This window comes from Leptodactylus fuscus, chromosome 8, assembly GCF_031893055.1.
Source record: "Leptodactylus fuscus isolate aLepFus1 chromosome 8, aLepFus1.hap2, whole genome shotgun sequence".
Lineage (NCBI taxonomy): Eukaryota > Metazoa > Chordata > Amphibia > Anura > Leptodactylidae > Leptodactylus > Leptodactylus fuscus.
The window spans coordinates 38,314,082-38,333,354 of record NC_134272.1 but is presented as its reverse complement, the minus strand read 5'-3'; the positions used below and the strand labels follow the sequence as shown (position 1 = coordinate 38,333,354).

At 39.0% G+C, this 19,273-nt stretch overlaps 1 protein-coding gene across 3 annotated transcripts in view; it reads right to left on the bottom strand.

Annotated features, from left to right (window-relative positions):
- The window catches only part of GULP1 (GULP PTB domain containing engulfment adaptor 1), a 421,329-nt gene that overhangs the window by 219,510 nt on the left and 182,546 nt on the right, over nt 1–19,273 (bottom strand). Inside the window, exon 1 of one of the 3 annotated variants that reach the window (XM_075284854.1) lies at nt 6,779–6,814. The exons of the other annotated variants lie outside the window; for them this stretch is intronic. The gene's annotated coding sequence lies outside the window, so the exon portion shown is untranslated. Of the gene's footprint in view, nt 1–6,778; nt 6,815–19,273 lie in introns of those variants that run through there. 3 annotated transcript variants of the gene reach the window in all.

Below are 19,273 nucleotides of genomic sequence, written 5' to 3'. Positions count from 1 at the left end.
CCCCCTTATTACTTCTAGTGCCCCCTTATTAGTAATGGTACCTCATATTATAGTGCTCCTTATTAGTTACAGTGATCTCTCAAAAGTTACAGCACCCCTTTTCAGCTTTAATGCCCCTCTGTTCTCCAGAAAATAGTAAAAAAAACAAAAAAAAACAAACAAATACCTATCTGACCCCTATTTCACATCTGCATTTGTATTCCGTTCGAGGGAGTCCGCATGGGGACCCCCCCCGAACAGAATACCAAACGCATTTGCAAGCGTTATGCAGTGAAAGCACACGGACCCCATAGACTATAATGGGGTCCATGTGCTTGCCATACGCTGCCCGCATGAATCCTGCGGAGAGGAAAGTAGATTGTGAACTACTCTCCTCTCCGCATCTTCTGTGCGGAGATCTGTTGGCAAGCACATGGACCCCATTATAGTCTATGGGGTCTGTGTGCTTTCATTGCACAGCGCTTGCAAATGCGTTTAGTATTCCGTTGAGGGGGGTCCCTATGTGGAATACCAATGCAGATGTGAACCAACCCTTAGGCTGGTTATGTCATTGCTTTCAGGAACTTCTTAAGTGTGGATGGTCTCTATCACCTGAGGCTCCTAGCCACAGTGAATACAGAATTTTTACAGCAATGGGCCTTTTGAACAATGACAGAGATGTGTCTATGTAACAGAAAGTAAGATCTTGTCCTTCTGTCAAGAAAGACAAATGGCAGATGAATATTGCAGGGCCCCTGACTCTCACTGGAATGACTTTGCTCTGGGCTGCCAGTTTTAGGTAGGATTATCCAATGATATTAAAAGATGATGATTCATCACCCTGAAAAATGTCTTTGGACATTAAATTGGACAAGCAGTTATGGGAATACTGCCAGGAACAATCTATCTTTTTTACCAAGAGATAAGCAAGCTGTAATACTTACCAAGACAAGTGCATATGCATTTCTCTACTAAAGTTGGCAGTAAACCTTGGCGCACCTACGCTCAATGTGCGGCCAGGAACAGCAGAGATGAGTCAGGTAAGAGTACTGGACTCATCTATTGGTAAGTATTAGAGGGCTGTTTCGAAAATCTATAGGTGAGCAGGCTTACTATAGGTAAGTGTGGAGCACAAAACCACTGGTCCATAAGAGCATTTTGGTTGTTTTAGGCCCCAAAACTTGCTAATATGTACCCTTTACATTTGTCCTTAAATAAAGTTCACCTCCCCTGGGGTTCCGATTATTATACGTGGGGGTCTGAAAAAAAACCTGAGTATAATAATAGCGGTAGTGGGTTCCTGGCCTGGGCCCAGGCCTGCTCACAGCTGCCCCTCGCGTCCTATAGTAAAAGGGAAAGCGGGGGGCGGCTATGAGCAGGCCCGAGGAGGTAAGTAAATAGGCCTATTGGAGTATCAGCCTACTAAGCAAGTAGCGGCCTACTATAAAACCAAAAAAAAAGTATTTAACTTACCAACCTCACCGCTGCTCCCGCTGCCGCCCGCCGCCGCCTCTTCACTTCCCCTAATCCTGCTAATCCTAATTCTGCTAATCTAAAAATAGTCTGTTATTTCAGTGGGTTTTTTTTTTTTTTGTGTGTGTATAGAGTCTAACCTGAACTAATCTGAAAAGAGCCGGCACTAATCTGAAAGAACATTTTGTTCTTTAATATAAATTGACTGACTCAGTTCTAGTCTAATACTCACTGACCAGGTGAAACTTTAAGTGGTTTAAGTGCTTTGCAATTTTTCTTTAAATATTTTTTGGTAAAAATAATTAAAAAAAAAATACACCGTTTCAGAATTGTTGCCACATCACTAAGCAGTGTGCAGTAAAATGATTGGAAACAAAACAGGGCATGGAGAAAAGGAAGGAGGAGGAAGAAACACTTGTGCAAATACTACTACTAACAATAAGAATGTGGATGGTGACAGCAATACTACATCTGTTTTGATAGCAAGAGATAAGCAAGCTGTAATGGCCCACTGGGTCAATATTTTGAACATCAGAGGCCACACAGATTTTTACTCTATGTTGTTTGAAAAAGGGGTCTGTGTACTACAAAACATGTTATTTTTGAGAAAGATAAATAAGAACTGCAAATTTCAGGAAACGTCATTGTGGAGGGGATACGCTTCCTTGTGATGGTAGCACAATGATATGTCTTGGTTAATCCCCGATCTATTCATTTGGAAGATAGTCCAGCTTTTTCAGATGGCAGTCATGTCTCAAATTTTCAGTCCATCATCACAATGTTGATATGGAATTTCCTCCCATACATGGTTAACCAGTTGTACTGCTTCTGATACTCTACTACTGCTGATGCCGGCTGCTACTCCTAAACGGCTGGCACCACTGCCACCACTCAGGCAGACATGTCCTGTAACCTGGTTCATCATATTACACCCTGCCACACATGTTGCCACAGCTGCCACCACTCAGGCAGACATGTCCTGTAAGAGTGACATGAGAACCATGGCAATGCATCGGCACCTGTAATTGCGCAATTGATGGTGACATACATTATTGATGGTGTAATTTAAGGGGTTTTCACTGATCACCACCCTGAGCCGGTGCCATCTTTCTGAATGTACTATTATGTAAGTTCAGAAGTGACTTTACAGTATACTCCCCCCTGCACAATGGCTGGAACATAGGAAAATGTACAGTTATGGATGTATCACTTTCTATTGTTTTTCAACACATTTGGAGTGCAATATAGTTGAAGCAAAATCAATTACAGTATGTTTTGTTTTTTGTTTTTTTTTCATTTTTAGGGATAAGATGGAATGTATATCTGTTCCATAGTTGATATAGTATGATTGCAGATAATCGCAGTTAACTCCTGTGGGGGATTGTACTAGAAAAACTGCTGGTTACTAACGTCAACCACTGTACATTTAAATCTAATCGTACAAGAGTGAAAAAAGATAATAAAAACTAAAAATAACTGCAAATAAAATTATTCAAGCATGAGTCAAGTAAAAACAACCACATAATAAATGCAGTACTTTATCCATTTTTCGTTGTCCGTACCAAATGTACTATATATAATTTAGAAACTAGACCTTTTTACAGCCAACAATAAAAGGTATGAATATGGACATTATACTAGGTGGAGATTAATAAATTGCTAATGTATTCCCTGTACCTTAATTTTCAATTTTAATTTTCAACAACAAATCTAAAGCTTTCCCTTTTCTTTATGTTATTTTGTTGGTTTGTCTATACTTCCCATTCAATTTCTGTTAAATAATCTTAACATTTGTTCACATAGAGGAACACTGGAATGTTCAAATGCGATATTGTGTTTCTGTTTATAGAGCTGCAGAATTTTCAATTGCAGATTTCCATAACGTCATACAGTTGTGCTAAAAGGTTTACATACTCCGGCACATTTGGCCTTTTTTCGACAGTATGAATGATAACATAAAAACTTTTTCTCCTCTCATGGTTAGTGGTTGGTTGAAGCCATTTATTGTCAAACTTCTGTGTTTTGTTCTTTTTAAATCACACTGATAACCAAAAACATCAAAATGACCCTGTTCAAAAGTTCACATACCCCAGTTCTTAATACCGTGTATTGCCCCCTCTAACATCAATGGTAGCTTGAAGTTTTTTTGTGGTAGTTGTGGATGAGCCTCTTTATTTTCTCAGATGGTACAGCTGCCCATTCTTTTTGGCAAAAAGTCTCCAGTTCCTGTAAGTTCCTGGACTGTCTTGCATGTACTGCGCGCTAGCGATCTCTCTTGAGTGGCTCAATGATATTGAGGTCAGGCGACGGAGATGGCCAGTCCAGAACCTTCACTTTCTTCTGCTGTAGCCAATGACAGGTCAACTTATCCTTGTGTTTTGGATCGTTGTCATGTTGGAACATCCAAGTACGTCCCATGGCTGATGAGTGCAAATTTGCCTCCAGTATTATTTGCTGATAATGTGCTGCATTCATCTTTCCTTCAACTTTGATCAAGTTTCCTGTGCCTTTGTAGCACACATCCCAACATCATCAGTGATTCACCTCTGGGCTATACAGTAAGAATGGTGTTCCTTTCATCACAGGCCTTGCTGACACCTCTCCAAATGTAACGTTTATGGTTGTGGACAAAAAGTTAAATTTTTGTCTCATCACTCCAAATGACCTTATCCAGAAGTTTTGAGGCTTGTCTCTGTGCTGTTTGGTGTATTGAAAGTGAGATTCTTCATGGCATTTGCACAGTAATGGCTTTCTTCTGGCAACCTGACCATGCAACCCATTTTTCTTCAAGTGCCTTCTTATTACGCATCTTGAAACAGCCACACCGATAGTTTTCAGAGAGTCCTGTATTTCAGCTGATGTTATGTGTGGGGTTTTCTTTGCACCCCGAACAATTTTCCTGGCAGTTGTAGCCGAAATTTTGGTTGGTCTAATGGACCGTGGTTCGGTTTTTACAGAGCCCCTGAGTTTCCATTTGTTAATCACAGTTTGAACACTGCTGACTGGCATTACCAATTCCTTGGATATCTGTTTATATCCATTTCCGGCTTTATACAGTTCAACCACTTTTTCCTGTAGATCCGTGGACAACTGTGTCAACTTCTGGGCATGTTATCAGGCCAAAATCAGCAGGGTATATGAACTTGTGAACAGAGTTATTTTGATGTTTTTGGTTGTCATTATGATATAAAAAGAGAAAACACAGTTGGACAATAAATGGCTTCAACCAACCACTAACCATGAGTGGAGAAAAAGTTTTTGTGTTATCATTCATATTCTCTGAAAAAAAGACCAAAAAACCAAAAATCTGCCAGGGTATGTAAACTTTTTAGCACAACTAAGTCATTACTTGCCATTTAACACACAGTGGGTAGCCATGTGCAAATTAGAACCACTGAACAAGGCTAATCCAGTGGCAAATTTACAGCAGTTGAATCTGCAAATCTGAACCAGGAACTAAATTTCTGCCAAAGATTTTTGCAGCAAATAACACTTAAAATATATAAGAGTTTTCCTCATAAAAAAAAATCCACTTTGTGGCTAAGGCCACACATGTTAGCGTTAAGGGGATTGTGTGTGGCACATAGGAGGCTTCATTGTTGTGTGTTACCAGTGGCGTAACTACCGTCATAGCAGCAGAGGCAGCTGCCACAGGGCCCAGGACATTAGGGGCCCCGTGACAGCTGCTATCATTATACTCAGGGGACTTTTCGGACCCCCGAGTATAATGTTTGGCAAACCGGGAGAGGTAAGAAACATAAAAACACTGTTACTTACCTCTCCACAATCCTGCCAGGCCTCCTTCCTGACGTCACATGAACCCAGCCTGCGTCCCGGGTCATGTGACGTCCGACGTCATAGAAGAAGGACGGCAGCAGAAAAGACAGCATAGGAGCTGGGGCACAGGTAAGAAACAGTAGTTTTTTTTATGTTTTTATTCCCCCGGATCTCCGGAGTATAATAATTGTTTATGGGTGTCCACTATGGGCTATAATACTGTGTGCAGGGGCCACTATGGGGGATAATACTGTGTGCAGAGGCCACTATGGGGGATAATACTGTGTGTAGGGGCCACTATGGGGGATAATACTGTGTGCAGAGGCCACTATGGGGGATAATACTGTGTGTAGGGGCCACTATGGGGGATAATATTGTATGCAGGGGCCACTAAGGGACATAATACTGTGTGCAGGGGCCACTATGGAGCATAATACTGTGTGCAGGGGCCACTATGGGGTATAATACTGTGTGCAGGGGCCACTATGGGGGATAATACTGTGTGCAGGGGCCACTATGGCGGATAATACGGTGTGCAGGGGACACTATGGGGCATAATAGAACACGCAGGAATGCTTAGGAGGGGTCAGTCGAGGTCTTCGCTGTCGGTCGAGGGGGCCCATGTCAAAAGTTTGCCACGGGGCCCCGCCATTCCTAGTTATGCCACTGTGTGTTACACAAAGATACTTATGCTTTGGAGGCACAAAAAGACTGCGTGGGATTGGGTGTGGTAAAAGGGGGCCATGGGTTATGAAAGAAGCATGGCTTATCATAAGTATAGTTGCCATATTGCTCTGTAGCATGCCGCAGATTTTGCCACTCTGTGTCCTCTGAAATTTAGTTGGAATGATTAAACTTTCTTCTAAGCCATGGCTAAGCAACACTTAATCTAAGCCTAGATCTACTATCTGCACACATGGCAAGCCTCAGAAGGGACTGTGGGTTTTATGGATAATTTATCTGGCTTGAATTATTATCATATACCTTTGCATGACTATAGAAGTTCTGAGGTACCAAAAACTAAAGGATAACAACTATCAAGATATTCAACAACAGTCAAGATATCCACAAGCATAAACAGAATTTTAATTTCTTTCGGGTTTTTCTGTAATTCATAAGTGGCTAAAACAATATTGAAAAATGGTATAAAAACAAGATAAACAATAAATCAGCAAATAAAGTCATGGAAATATCAGAAGGGACAAAACAGAAGGAGAAATACTGTACGTCCTTGCTCCATTCTTATAAGCAATTGGTGGCACTTGGGATAGAAAATGCCGTCCTGGGATTGCCTTGGTGGCCTCACATGATTTTCTAGCCTTTTCCTCACCCTGATCTCCAAAATTATATTTTAATTGATCTTCTCCTTCCAGTCAATGTAAGGTCACTGGCTGTACCATTTAATGGGATGAACTGCCAGCTTTTAGTATCAAACTCCAGATTTTCTAAGTGCATTATAGGGCTGGAGCATTTGATCAGCATTTCTTTACGCCCACAAAGTTATGGGAAATATTTTTTGCCATAGAGTAGCAAAAATACAATAACTTACTGTTGAATAACTAATTTTCAAAAAAACATTATATTGGCCACGTTGATAAGGTAAATGGCATTTCGTTCTTCGACAGGGATCTGCAGAGACAGCAGAAAAGAAATATGATCATCACATAGCTTTACTCCCTAGGTGATCTTCTGTGCAGGCACCCATCAGTTTCTAATCTTCTATAACAACACACAGGAGATATGCTACTTGCAATGATTCTGTCTACTTTACTGTTTTAAGCATGATGATGTGCTAGATAAGGAAAGGTTCAGTTCACTGTGCAATTCAATTGGGATATTGGGCTTTTCAGATGAATAAAGAACCCGCACAATCAACAAACCAAAGACCGAAATCAATATTTACTCTTCTTGGTAATGACTGACCTATAGAGCCGTAAAACATGTGCAGTGTTAAACACTGTTATGTATACCGCTGTGTAAAATAAAACTTATTTATCCAGATAAAAGACTAAACTTTACATTGTTCTAGTACCGAATGCTCCAGTCTACTGTAGTTCAAGCAGTCTCAAGAGCAGCCATCTCAAGTCATACCATAAAATATTACATATTTTATGAAAGATTTTTTCTTATGCTAGCTTTCAAAACTGATAATGCATAAAAAAGGATTTTCGACTTGGCCCTGGGCTCACATGTACTCATAAAATAAAAATTAGAAAAAAAAAATGAATAGCTGATAGAAAAGTCATAGAATAGCTGCTGGTGCTTATGAGAATGGCCTGCATTTTAAAACTAATTCTAGTACCTTAAAGAGGTGCGACTGTGGCCATTGCACATCTGTGGTGGGTGAAATTTACTACGAGACAACAAACAGAAGTAGTGACAGCCAGATGTTGTGGGATCTATGTAGTTATGTTATGTGTAAATAGTGCCATATGTATTTCACACATGCACCTGAACAACATAACAGATTAAAGGCAATGTTTGGAGTTTTTGAACCCCAAACCAGATGTGCATTATAAAGGGTGATGGCATATAAAGGACATGAAAAATGTATTTTCTCTTTTTCTTTTAACCCACTACTGGTTATGGATTTAAAAACTGCAGACAAAACCTTGACTGTGTGTCCTCACTTTTAGAATGTATTCAGACAGTGCGGTTTGGTGCAGCTGAATGAATACTGTACTTCGTTACTTCCAGTCAAATCTACTCCATGCTTCTAATTAAACTACTCTTGGATATTATTTTTCCAATAATCTCTATGGGAACCTAGAGAAAGCGCCATCTCTACCTAATAGGAAGCTGTGTAATTATCCTGTGTATTATCGGCGTGCCAATTTAAATAAAATAAATCACAGATGAGGTCCTCGGAGTGTCGGGCAATAATTGTAAGGCTGACGATCCCTAAACTAAAGTCATATATCCTAAACCATAACACAGAAGTGCTGCCACAAGATGTTTGAGGACTAGGGTTGAGCCGATCCTGATTTTTCAGGATCGATTTTAAAATCCGATTTCCGATCATTTTTCATTTGAACCCGATCTCGATCCCAATTCCGATCCCAATGCAAGTCAATGGGATTTTTTTATTAATCGGAGATCGGATTTTAAAAGCAATCCTATTCACTATACAGCATGGAATCTAAGAATTGTTAGAATCCACGCTGTGTAGTGAATCACTAAGTAGCCAGAGGATTTTTTTTTAATCCTCTGGCTACTTAGTCCCCCCTGGTGTCCACTTACCTCCAGAGATGGCTGCTACGCTGCTCTTCGCCTCGCTGCCACTCCAGCTGCAGTCTTCTTCTCCCTTCACTGCCCCCTCCCTGCCGGGTTAGGAGAGTGTTGGCGGGTTAGGAGAGTGTCAGCGGGTACTGGGAGGGGAGACGTCACATCTCCCCGCCCACACTCTCCTAACCCACCCACACTCTCCTAACCTGGCAGGGAGGGGGCAGCGAGGCGAAGAAGACTGCAGCTGGAGCGGCAGCGAGGCGAAGAGCAGCGGAGCAGCCATCTCTGGAGGTAAGTAGCTACTAGAGATGTTACTTTAGTCTCCCATTAGAATGAATGGAGGCAGCCGGCACGCAGGGGGTTAAGGCTATGTGCCGGCTGCTTCCATTCATTCCTATGGAACCGCAGCGGAGCCTTCACACTGAGTATACACTATATACTCAGTGTGAAGGCATTGTGGGAAATACTACCAATCTCGATTCCACCTAAAAAGATCGTGTTCGGAATTCCGATCGTGATCGTGAAATTTTCTCGATCGACGATCGGAATCCGATTTTTTCCGAACACGATTGCTCAACCCTATGGAGGACACATGCACTTACTGCTATTTCCTGTGACACAGTTGTACTTTCCCATTAGAAGCAATGAAATTACAAGTGCAGCCCCCAATTAGTGGTAAATGTATGTGTCCAGGAGCACTGTATGGCAGGATCCTTATGGTGGAAATACACTAAGTATCTGGATGCAAAAACACACCTTTATACAGAATAATGAGCCATAGCAGCCCCTGCACATGGTCCCATAGTGGCCTCTGCACATATTTTGATGTCCCATAGCAGCCCCTGCATACGGTACTATGTCTGATAGTGGTCTCTGTACATGGTATTATGTCCCACAGCAGCCCCTGCACACAATATTATTTCCCATAGAGGCCCCTACACATGGTATTATGCCCCATAGTGGCCCCTCCATATAGTATAATAATCCAACTTTAACAATATTCCAATTTTTGACATTCACTAGCTATTATTATATGTGTGAAGGAGGTAGGATCCGCAACTCTTGCTCGTAATAAAAGTATATTTTATTCCATTATTTTAAAAAAATTGGCAAAAGACACCATAACAAAAAAGTGAAGAAAGACGAAAATACAAAAAGTGAAGAATAAAAACGCTAGATGTTACATATCTGGCTTGGCTAACGTGTTTCGTAACCGCAAAGGTTTCTTAATCATAGCCTGGTGGATGCCCTATACGAAATAGAACTGACTACTCCCTATATATAGCATATAAGACAGGTGTGATTGATTGACTTCCTAACAAAGAGGCACTAACTTCCTGTTATACATTTTATAAATAAAGATTTCCTTATAAAACAAAGTTGTTTCAATTCATAGTGTTACTAATTCAATAAAAATATCCATCAAACAACCTCATCCACTATATATATATAAACTCCACATTAATGCACATATATTTAAGAAGATAATAGGCAAAACTACTTACACTGAAAAAGGGGAAGAGTTAAACACTATGTCCTGATTATATAGTGGAAACTAAATAAACTGACAGGGATCCCAACCAGATAGAGCCCCAAAGAGCTGGGTGAGTGACATTCCCACCTAAATAAAGGTAATCCCTAGCTAACCCTGTCTGTACATCAATCCCTGTCTCACAGTCACATAGTTCACAGTCTCAAATTAATAGAATGTTAAATCCACCATTCGTATAAATTGGAGGTCACCTGATTTAGCCAGCCAATTACTTTTTCCGATTTTTTTTCGACACCTCCGTTGTCGTAGATCCTATCCAACCTCTCCTGCACAGTTATTGGTGCAAAAAAAGCGCCAGGGAAGGTGGGAGGGGATACAAATTTTTACTGTGTTTGCCTCGTGGTATTCGATTCCAATCAAATACCCCGAACGGCCTGATATTCAATCGAATATGTATTTGAGCGAACAGTGTTCGCTCATCTCTACTCTCAATATTTCAGATTTTATTTAACAAGTGGACATTCTTCTATCCTTTCTGTAGTATTTACTGCATTTGTTGAACAGTTACTATTATTTCTGTATGTTTCCTAGTTTTAAATATATACAGTACAGACCAAAAGTTTGGACACACCTTCTCATTCAAAGAGTTTTCTGTATTTTCATGACTATGAAAATTGTAGATTCACACTGAACGCATCAAAACTATGAATTAACACATGTGGAATTATATGCTTAACAAAAAAGTGTGAAACAACTGAAAATCTGTCTTATATTCTAGGTTCTTCAAAGTAGCCACCTTTTGCTTTGATTACTCCTTTGCACACTTGGCATTCTCTTGATGAGCTTCAAGAGGTAGTCACTGTAAATGGTCTTCCAACAGTCTTGAAGGAGTTCCCAGAGATGCTTAGCACTTGTTAGCCCTTTTGCCTTCACTCTGTGGTCCAGCTCACCCCAAACCATTTGATTGTGTTCAGGTCTGGTTACTGTGGAGCCCAGGTCATCTGGCGTACCACCCCATCACTCTCCTTATTAAGTTTAGCATGTAATATATTTGTGAACTAATGATTCGTCCCTTGGGGATGACTGGTTGATAAAACTAAAGATAATGCCTAACTGGCATAGGGAACTTCTATGTGAGTTGGGTGAATTTAAAAATTGTTCCAGCTTTGTCACTAAATGTCATTCCCACATCCTGACATCTCCTCACCACTCTCTTTAGGTTGACCTTCACTTAGACAGAAAGGTCTGAAAGTATTGGGAATCTAGATATATAAGGTGATAATACAAATAGTGAAATCTCTCTTTCAGGAGATTGTCTTGAGAAGAAAAATTGTGTGCTACCATGGGTTCATGACAACAGGAAAATATCCTGAGCCCATTAATGTGTTGGGGTTGCTTCTTATCCAAGGGAGTCAACTCACTCACCATTTTGACCAAGAACGCTGCCATGGATAAAGAATGGTATCTAAACAACCTCCAAGAGCAACTTTCCCAACCACCCAAAAGCAATTTACTGATGAAAAATGCTTTTCCAGGATAATGGAGCACCATATCACAAGATACAAGTCATTTTATCTTGTGGCTCAGTGGACAAAACATTGAAATTATGAGTCCATGGCCAGGAAACTCCCCCGATCCAGATCTTATTGAGAACCTGTGGTCAATCCTCATAAAGTGACAATCTCCAAGCAGTAACAAGGCAAAAATATGTTGCCACCGCTCAGGATTTTACTTTGAATATGATATCCAGCACACAAGGGCTTGAAAAAGTTTTGAAAAATAATAATATCGAGTCTTTGCATAAACTTGATATATTTGTTGATAATTTTAAAACTTCCTTAATGCTTCTAGATGTTCCATAGAGACATCTGATCTAAAACTAACTTTGTGAAACCAAGATTTGTATCATTCTCAAAACTTTTGGCCGCGGCTGCATATCTGCATACATCAATTTAAAACTTCATTAGTGAAGCCATCTGGCCCTGGACTCTTATCAATTACTAACATTTTAATAACCTCTGCTAACTTTTCACACGTAATTACTTTATTTAACTACATAATTTGATTTGAGCTCAATTTACGGATATTCGGATTGTGCAATAAGTTTCACACAGTTGTGCTTGGTAAAGATTAAAAATCCATTAATATTTTTTAAAAAATAGAAATACTATGGTGGATTTTAGGTCATATTATGTGATTCATTTTTCTTAACCCTCAAATTAAGTTAGACATATAGTTCCCATATATATATATATATATATATATATATATATATATATATATATTCATAAACTTTTTTGTTTTATTAACGAAGCTGATCTGTGCAAAAAATTATTATACAGTGCTTTCCTATCCACCACTGATTTCTTATTCTGGATATTAGGATTAGGATTAGCATTATATATTATCTATGTCTGATAGCAATATCTGAGTTTTGTAATTTTTCAAATAATTTTTCTGATCCGATGACTAATTTTGCAAGGCCTGTACACAATATAAGGCAGGCAATTTAATGTTAGAGCTGATTAGTGCATAATCTGCTATGAAAAACCAAAGCCTATGTGTCTGACAACAATATATAATTTCACAAACATATGGCCCCTAACATGCAATATTGGCATATACCGCTGACAACCTATTTCTGTGCTACTGGCACTTTTATATAAAAAACAATTCTTGTTTTTTATATTTCCAACCCACTGGCTAACACGGTACAACAACGAACATTTTCCTGGCACTTTTATAGAGTGACAAGCTGCTCTAAAGAACTGCAAAATTTATACGTGTTCAACAGCATTACAAGAAATCTTGATGAAAATCTATTCTGTCACACTTAAATTATGCACTGAAGAATTCTTAAATACCATTTGTATTCTTCATGGTCAGAGGCATGAAAGGTGCTTACATCCATTTTCTCAACGATTTTTAATAGAATGAAAGGAATTTCCTAATATTATGCCTAGCCACTTTCCATTATGTTCAAAAGTTCAAGGTTCCTCTCCTGGAGACATATTTTGCGCAAGAATATTTTAATCTGCTTGGCTGTTATTGGAACATCTTATTACCACGGAACTTCAGGCTCTCCCCTTACCAAAGCTCATTATATCTGCAGCAATTACCTGATAATATTCTTTCCCCTCACATATGATTTACTTGTCATTAGTTCATGATCTTTCTATTCTTGCTAAAATGAAAATTTGCAGTGACGTTGGTGAACTTGTGCTGGGCTTGTTTTTCTATATATCAGCGAACACATAAAGCTGCTGGAGAAAGAGCAGTAGGTAGCCTTATTATGAGAAAACAGGTTAATATAATTGTCCTAAAGTATTAGAACTATAAAACGGTCAACACAGATGAACATAAATGGTGCAAAAGCATCATTCACTGGATAATGGTATAACTATCATTTTGACCACCCCACAGACCTTGGGAATGATGGAGTCATAGGGTTGGTGTAGTGCTGCGGCCTCTATTAATGGAACATTTTTGATTCATAAACTAGAAGTCACTTTTCATTTCTGTACAGTTTTTTAAGTATCTGAACAATGTGGTCATGATTGCTATACGATTTATCATAATAATAATAATAATAATATATTTTATTTATATAGCGCCAACTTATTCCGCAGCGCTGTACAATTTGTAGGGTTCAAATACAGACAGAAAGATACATTACAAAGAAAGTCATTTCACACAATGGGACTGAGGGCCCTGCTCGCAAGAGCTTACAATCTATGAGGTAGAGGGGGTGACACAAGAGGTAGCAGGGACGGTATTGCTTATGCAGAGGTCAGACACTTTTGTAATAGAGGTTACTGTCATTACACAAACATAAAACTTTATGAGCCGTCACCAGTCGTGTCCTGTAACATGTGGATGGAGCTTGAACCTATAAAGTTAGCATTAGATGACATCATATCATGTGGGGAAATGTGGGAGCGGGGACAGAGGAGGGTTAAGGGTTTACGTTAGAAATTGTGATAGGCCTGCCTGAAAAGATGCGTCTTTAGTTTGCATTTGAAACTGTAGAAATTGGGAGTTAATCTGATTGTCCGGGGTAGAGCATTCCAGAGAAGTGGTGCAGTTCGGGAGAAGTCTTGTATACGAGCATGGGAGGTTCTGATAATAGAGGATGTAAGTGTTAGGTCATTGAGTGAGCGGAGAACACGGGTTGGGCGGTAGACAGAGATGAGGGAGGAAATGTAGGGAGGTGCAGCATTATGGAGAGCCTTGTGGATGAGGGTGATAACTTTATATTTTATTCTATAATGATTGATGATGCCTTAGCATAATAACTGATAACATCCACGTATTATAATGATATAAACTGCATCTAAAAAAGGTGATACCTGAAATAGAAATACATTGAAAATATTTATGAAAAGAGAAAAGTTATAAATTGAAAACCTCTGCTCCATATTAATAACTACAGATAATGAATGTAACCAGATGATTATTGCTTACATGCACTTGTCATTTTTGAATGTATATAAGTAATAAAGTACTTTGTATACCTGCCGTGAAATAGCACATCTTAATACTGTTATGCATCATCCTCATAGTGCATAAAAATGTGCACAAATTTGGATACAATTATATGAAAGAATTGACACAAAGCTCTTAAGCACAACAGTTTCATTGCAAAGGACTGAAATTTTGTATGGTATAAGAACATTAGTTGCTTCCATTTTTCTTGGAACAAAATAAATACGTTTTTTAATTCGAGTACTATGAGAGTAAAGGGAGTCTATCACTGCCTACATATAGTTTGACCTGCTCCCTTAGTGCTGTTTATTCATTATTCAAATGAGGCTCTTGGAGCACAGGGGGAGTTTTCTTCTATTACTGAGCACTGCTGCATCATCACTAAACACGCCCATCCTGCATTCATCTCCTCCCCTGGGTAGTTTGAGTTGATCCTTCCAATGCCCAGGGAGACAAACTGAATGCATGATGGGCGTGTTTAGTGATGATGCAGCAGTGCTCAGTAATAGAAGAGAACTCCCCCTGTGCTCCAAGAGCCTCATTTGAATAATGAATAAATCTACAGCACTAAGGGAGCAGGTCAAACTATTTGTAGGTAGTGGTAAACTCCCTTTACTGTCATAGTACTCAAATTAAAAAAACTTCTTTATTTTTATTTTATTATGGTGTCACCTCAGGCATCAAATGATAGTCAAAATTAAATTTAGCAACCAAACCACAAGACTGAGCGGATCAACATGTTCTCCAATTCCTGTTGCTCACAAAGTAGAACCTCTTTAATAGAACAGAAATTTGAATATATTTTATCTCTGAGATGAATATTAAGCAGACTAAAACTTCTTTATCTAATTTATGTAAATAAAAAAAAGAATATGGATAAGTTAAATTTGACAGAATCTGCAACAAAAGATCCACCTCCCATTCATTTCAGTTGGAGTCAGCAATATTTTTTCTATTAAGTGAAAAAAAAAATCAGCTAGCAGAAAAAGAAAAAGAAGTGTTTGTTCCAATCTCTGGGCGAGACAGGATAAGCCGTCTCACCCAAATACCTACTTAGTGGAGTTTATCATTATTGCACTTGATAAAGGGGAATCTGTCCCCGAAATGCAATGTGCCTTCAAATACAGATACTTGTTTTACCTACAAGAGTGACCCAGGATTCTTTCTCCTAAGAGCACAGTCTGTCCTGTTTTGGGTTTCCTAACTTCCACTTTTATGTTTATTTATTCACGTCCGGTTTTCCGTTGACTTTGGACATATCTGCTGCCACCCTCACTGTCCCTAAGTGTATATGTTGTGACACACTTACAACATACTAAGGTGAGAAGCCATCTTGGTCACTGTTTTCTAAATCTATATTCTGAAATTTGGATTATTAACAGATCTACACTATCATGCCGCTCGGTGTCCATTTTGTATTTGTGAGCATCTTAGTTGGGGTAGTAGACAATGATCCAGTTTACTATGATTTGTGCCACTGACGTTCTGCATGAGTAGCCTAGTCTTGATGGCACTGAAGATACAGCTGAAGTCAAGAATGTGATTTGTACTGTAGTTCTTCAATCCTTCAGGTGTGTGTGCGTAATGTGCAGGAGGTGGATGAACACATTGTCTACCCCCACTCCTGTGCAGTATGCAAATTGCATCCCGTTAACCTGTGGGCAAAACATTTTTTTAAGCATGGTAACAAGAGGCTTTCAAACACTTTCAAGACATTAGCACTATAGGACAATAGTTTGATGGACCCTCATTCCTTTTCTTCTAAGATATGGGGACTAGCCAGGTAGTCAACCAGATTCTTGGGAAATGCTGCTCTTTTAGGCTCATGTTGAACATGTTGGTAAGCACACCAACTGGTTGGACCCTGCAGCATTTGAGGTCTTTCAGGAGTATCTGATGGGCCCTGCAAACTTGCTGGCTTTGACTTTTCCTAGTGCTCGGTTTAAAGCTTGAAGTGTTATTATTCAAGGAACCATGTTTGATCTCACAGTTGGCCCAATGTCCTTAGTGGGTACTTCAACTTGATCCTCCTTTAAAAATGCCTCGCTGAACCTGTTGAAGAATTTGTTGGACTGGTTAGGCTATTCCTTTTCACTTCTGGTCTGGTTAGCTATTATTTTCAGAATATGCCACACCTCCTTCATTTCATTTGTTGACAGTTTTATTTTCAACTTCTGTTTGTAGCCCACTTTACAGTCCTTTAGTTTGGTCCTAATTTATTTTTAAACTTCTTTGGGGAATTCTTTGTCCTTGGTTGAGAATGCAATCTTTTCTCTTCAGGAGACCCTTGAGCTTGACTCGTTTACATCCCTAGATGGCACTATGCTGTCAGAACTTGGTGTAGTCAGTAACTATTTCTGCTGCCAAGTTCTACATCATCCCGTGCATCCTCCATACTCTGGAACTCCTTACCACGACGCATAAGACTGACCCCACAATCACAGGCTTCAAGAAGGCCCTGAAGACTCACCTATTCAGGAAGGCCTACAACCTCCAATAACACTATCACCTCACTGCCATCTGTACAGTCTCCCCCTCTCCTTCTGTCTCTACTCCCTCCCCTCATAGATTGTAAGCCCTCGCGGGCAGGGCCCTCTACCCCACTGTGCCGATCTACCATTGTTAGTATTATATCTACCTGTTATATTCTGTCTATTGTATGTAACCCCCAAATGTAAAGCACCATGGAATTAATTGTGCTATATAAATAAATAATAATAAATAATAATAATAATAATAATCATTTCCAACATTGTCAAGGAGCATGTCCCATTTGGTGTTCTCAAAGAAGGAGGACAATACTCTAGACCACTCCTTTTAATTGTTTCTTAGCCACTAGGCAACAAACAACCATTAGCATATACACACAGCTAATGTTGTGGTCAAAGTTTCCCAGTGGAGGCAAGGGGAGAGTTCTATAGTCATCCTTGGAGTTCACAAATCTATTTTGTAGCTTATTCACTTCAGCAGAGGCGATCTTGAATGCCATGTCCCTAAAGGTAGACGTAAACTAGTACTGTAACTACTGCTGAGAATTCCCTAGGTAAGAAGGGTCACAGTACCACCCACAGGATCTCAATGTCCTTGCATGATTATAACACAAACATTTGGACCCCACCCTTCATTGATAAAGACTAATAGTCCTACACCTCTAGTTTTGCCTGTGTTAAAAGCAAATATCAAGTGTAAAAAAAAAAAGTGTAAAATGATAAAACTCAATAGACTCCATTGTAAGTCAATGGGACCTGTTGGGTAAAGGTGTTGTCTACAATGAAACAAAGCCAACATTATGTTGTGGTTTGCATTTATAACACAGTCTATGATGTACATGTGAACAGAGCCTTAAATTGAGTTTCTTTTGCTAAAGGTTTGTTAAAAAGTGTGACTACAATGAATGTTTTATATGTATGATAATTGTATTAATGCATACGTCCAACCAATGCTTTTACGTTCGTTTAAGTAAGGCTATATTCACACTGCTGCTATTAACATTACTGTGAATGTGCCCCATCTGTCATTCTGTTAAAGTTTTAGTCCATTTTTCTTACCTTATCATACATATTAGAACAGCAGCATTTTGCTGCTGCCTGAGATCTGTTGCTGTGTGAGAACTTACCCAAAGCTCAGGGGCCTAAGAAGGCCTTAGTCTAAGGAAGGGGCCAGTCAGCAAGCAAATCCATCAGGACAGAAGCAAAGTAACAAGGTACTAATAAAAGAAAAGTGTGTGTACTTTTAGGATGGCAAACCTTAGACACCCTAGCCTAACACTGCTTCTTATCATGTACTATTATTGTTACGCCATGTTTCTTCTTTTTGAGACATTTTTAATGTTATGTGAAAGACTTTCCCAGATGTTATAGGTTGTAGATTTAGCTCAGTAAATTTGCTGCTATAAAAGTTACAAATCTTGGATCCGCTTTATTAAAACTATTCAACACATAGACTGCATAAAATCTTGATGAGGCAAAGAGAACCTTCAGCAAATACTTTATATCACAGTGTTTTATATTGTGTGAATTTGGTACATCTTTCCACATGTTAAACACCTTTATGCCACCTTTTAACTTGCTGACGTTATAGCAACATTTCCCACTAAAATAATAGCACATGTCTACAATAAACCAGGTGCCTCTTAAAGCTCCATAAAGCTGCATTTTTAGAAGATATAAAATCTGTATGGCAAAGTATAAAAAGTGTCCAAAATATATAATTTAATGGTTACACCAGCTTTTTTGCACAAGTTGAATTCTGGTTCATTTTCTGTAAATAGTAAATCTAGCACTTTCACATCATGATTCGGGCATATAGTTAAAGGGGCCTTCCACGTTCAGAAAAACATTGTGGCTTTCTTCTAAAAACAATGTTATGTCTGCCATTGCCATCAGTTTGTGTTTATAATTGCCAATCCATTACATTCATTATAATAGTGTTGAGGTGCAATACCATGCACAAGTGTGGTATTGTTTCTAGAAGAAAGAAACTTTGTATTTCTACTTCTGGATTTTAAAGCCATCTGCCTCCAGTTATGCTTTTATATAATATGACAAATATATACGGTTTTTATTATGTGCACAATAAAAAGATGCAATCACTAGCTTTTAATGTGCAGATCCATTTTATCCCTTGAAACTGTTTTCATCATTCTTTTTCCCATTCAAGTTTAATTATTGGCTATAAAGGCATGTCTTTGGAAGAAAAACACTTAAAGTCCTATATAATATCTACCCAGGAGGCTAATATACATTGCATATGATTTTCTAAATGCATTTTAATTATGCATATGTTCATAAAGAAACATTAGTACTAATCGTTTTCTAGTGGATTGCGCTGTCCTTTCTATAA